This window comes from Gavialis gangeticus, unplaced genomic scaffold (genome assembly GCF_001723915.1).
Source record: "Gavialis gangeticus isolate Ggan-Ray unplaced genomic scaffold, GavGan_comp1, whole genome shotgun sequence".
In the NCBI taxonomy this organism is placed as follows: Eukaryota; Metazoa; Chordata; order Crocodylia; family Gavialidae; genus Gavialis; species Gavialis gangeticus.
In genome coordinates this window covers 65,763,956-65,767,779 of record NW_017729030.1, presented here as the reverse complement: position 1 = coordinate 65,767,779, position 3,824 = coordinate 65,763,956, and the positions used below count along the sequence as shown (strand labels likewise).

At 38.5% G+C, this 3,824-nt stretch overlaps 1 protein-coding gene across 1 annotated transcript in view; it reads left to right on the top strand.

Annotated features, from left to right (window-relative positions):
- The window catches only part of TNKS (tankyrase), a 264,386-nt gene that overhangs the window by 175,821 nt on the left and 84,741 nt on the right, over positions 1-3,824 (top strand). The gene's annotated exons all lie outside the window — the stretch shown is intronic.

Sequence of the window (3,824 nt, the reverse complement as noted above, 5' to 3'; positions counted from 1 at the left end):
CTATTCCCTCCATGAATTATCCCAACTCCTTTTAATCTTTTTTTTTTCATTTATGGAACTCTTCTTCATTCTCTTGCTGCCAGGCATAGTCTTCTCTAATTTCTACCTTCTCTGGGGTTCCTGAGTTCTTGTGATCTCCACGTGACTCCTGTACTTCTAGCTGTTGCTCTTAACAGCATGCTGCAGATGTTGCTATTCCTAGATCATCCCTCTGACCAATGCTTATCCAATCTCTTTTTGAACCTCCAATGAAGGAGATTCCACAGCTTCCCTAGGCAAACTATTCCAAGGCCTCACTCTTTTAGTAATGATGAAGCTTTTCCTGATACTCAGTCAAAAGTTACTTTACTGCAATTGTGATCCATTCCTACATGTCTGACTTTCAGTTGTGAGAGCGAAAAAGTATTCTCCCTCTTTATGGCAGCCCTTCAGATACTAACTTCATCTGTCATGTTTCTTCTTCTTTGCCTTTTCAGTAAGCTGAACATGCTTATTTCTATCAACCTTTGCTCATTTGGTTTGCCTTTCAAGCTCTTTATCATTTTGTTGCCTGTCTTTGGACCCTAACTTTTCCAGGTCCTTTTTAAAATGTGGAGCCTGGAACTGCACACAATACCATAGATGGAACCTAAACAGCACCAGGTAAAGTGCCAATATCACTTCCTGTTTCTTGCATCTAATGTTCCTGTTGATGTAACCCAAAACTGCATTTGCCTTTTTGCAGATGCATCACATTCCAACTTATGTTGAGTCTATGCTCCACCAAGGCCGTAAAAACTTTGACCATAGTGCTGCCATCCAGCCCATCGTCACTCCTTTTGTATTTGTGTTTTTGATTATTCTTCCCAAGATGCAGTGCCTTGAATTTGTCAGCACTGAACTTTATCCCATTGGCTCCAGTCAAGCTTTCCAGTCTATCCCTCCCCCCCCACAGTGTATTTGCAGTCCTTCCCAGTTTCATCTCATCTGTTGATTTGCTCCAGAAGGTCTCTATTCGAGCATCCAAATCATTAGTAAATATATAGAACAGCATCAGATCTAAGACAGAGCCTTCTGGGCTCCACTGGGAACCTCCTGCCATTCTGACATGCATCCATTTATTACCATTTGCTTGCACTTTTGAGCCAGTTGTCCATCTACCTTGGAGTTCTGTCTAGTCCAGATATCTCCTGTTTGTTTATGAGAAGGTGTGGGACTTTGTCAAAAGCCTTACAGAATCCAAATCCAGCATATCCACTGCTTTCCTTTCATCCACCCAGCTACTTACTCTGTTGAAGGAAATCAAAATTGTTTGGTATTATTTTTTCTTAGCAAATCCATACTGGTCGTGTCATCAGGTTTTCCTCCTCCAGGCAGTCTGAATGGCCAATGGCTATAATATGCTCCAGTAACTGACTCCAGAAGTTAGGCTAATTGACTGTAATTCCCTGGGTGCTCCTTTTTGTCTTTCTTAGAGAGGCACTATGTTGGCCCTTTTCCAGCCTTCGTGTACCTAACCTGTCTCCCACAACTTGGTAAATGTTATTGCTGAAGGCTCCAAGATCCCACCTGCCAGTTCCTGCAGTCCCTTAGGATGAAGTGCATCAGGCCCTCCAACTTGAATTCATTCTGACCAAACAAAAGATTTCTGCCAGTCTTCTTCATGGTCTCATCCCTCAGCCTATCCCCTACCTTATCCAAATAAACCTTATAAGCGCTCTGGTTTGATTTTTTGTGTGTGTGTGAAGACTGTGAGTACCTGTTGAGAAGCTATGCCTTCTTTGAATCTTCTGTAAAGAGTTCACCCTGCCTATTTAGCAGTGGACTTGCAGCTTCCTTAGTCTTTCTTTTCTGACCTTTTCTTGTTGTCCTTGGTTTCCTTTGCCAGGTATAGTCTGCCTCTTGATTTTGTCCCTGCAAGTTTCCTCATATGCTCCCTTGGTTGTCTGCCCATCCTTCCTTTGCCTGTATGCTTTCCTTTTAATTTTGAGACATCCTAGAAGCTACATCTACAGTCATATTGGTTTCTTGCCATTTTTCTTGTGTTTACATCATGCCAGAATAGTTTCTTGTTGAGCTTTCAATACGGTGCCTTTTAGAAACTGCCAGCCTTCCTGGGTCCCTTTATCCTTTAGTCTTTCCTCCCAGGGCACCTCGCCTACTATTTCCCTGAATTGGTTGAAATGTGCCCTTTTGAAATCCCGTATTTCTGTTCTGTATCTTTGAGTACTCCTTACTAGATGGCAATCTATGGAAACTCATGGGGTTTAGTATTATTTTAGCAAATAATACCAGATTTTAGCAAAAATGAGAACCAAATGCTATTTAAGATTTTTGTTTGTTTGTTTTTATAAAGCACATACACTTAAAGACTTTTTTCTGGGACCTGATTATCCTGACAGATGTATGCTTGTAAATCCCTTTAATTTCAGTGAGATATGCATATTTGGAATTGATAGGGTAATTAGGCATCTAGTTGTACAGTTTCTGTCAGCAGTAAGAATATGAAAAGGGACAGCAGTTTCTCCAATTAAGTGAGATAAAATGTTTTATTTAAGTTGTATGCTTCATGTCCAAGTAAAATACTATAGCAGAAGTGCATACATGATGGGTTGGGAAACAATTTGTTTTTGACTTGGTATATGGAAACCGGAGACTTACTTTTGAGAATGAAGAGTCATTCTATATAATGATCTCATTGGAGTTTTTATTAGTATTCAGAATCAGGCCACATTGTGTTTGCTGTGTATACCCTTGGTAAAAGGCATTTCCTGTCCCAAACTCATTCCTTGTTGTATACATAGACTTTATGGGAAAAAATTGCTATGGGTCTGTCTTGTCTATCCATCAGCCAAGATAAGGAGTTCTCTACATTATGATTTGTCTTCTATTAATTGAGAAATTCAGCTCGAAGATGTCTAAAAAAGAGGGTTAATTTGTCACTTTAAAGATATTTGAAGTATAATGAAATGTGGAAGATTGATTTTTTTAGCTGTATTTGCTGCTGTTTTTGTCAAAAATTTTGAAACTAATTAGAGAGCATTATATATAGTTTCAACAGTATGTTTAAACCTTATGTTTTGTATATTGATTTGGATACAGCACCATTAACAGTATTTAATGATTTTATAACGTTCAGATCTAATAATCACCTGAAAAAGAATTTCAGGATAAATAGATTTATGAAATTAGAATGATCTGGCTTGACAAGCAGATCCTAGACAAAAACTAATTGGAGTTGTTTGGTAGTACCAATCAGGAATTCAAGCTAAAATAAATTACAGGAATGTTTCAGTTATTCCAAAACCAAGCATTATAAACCCAGAAAATTCCTGAAGAACTGACATTTTTCAAGACAGTGACCATCTTTAATAAGGTATTTCACATCTTCCAAACCATGAGAAGATGGTAGCCATGTTAAAAGCAGGCAGTTCTTTGTGGAATCCTCTGTCTGGGATAGCCTTCAGTTTCCGTTTCTCACCTTTCAGGGGTAAGAAGTAATTATGGAAAATAACTGATAATTCTGAAACTATTTCTGTAGTGTTATAATTTCTTGAGGGAAAAATAAATGAATCCAAAAAGATTATTTTAAAAAGAGCTCAAGATTTATGAGGTTGGTCCCCCCAGAAAATAGGATTATAATTTATTATTTATTTGCTTGCTTGCTAACTGTTATTTTTTTTTAAATGGGGATGGCAGGGGTTAGGGTTGCCTGCTCTGTCATATTTAAGAGAGAGTTGCTTTTGGTGCTGTAGGAGTTCTCAACCCCAGCTCAGCCAAGTAATTTATTCAGATGCCAATCTCCAAATCCGTTCTGTTATCTCATTCCCTGTGTACGTTCTGCT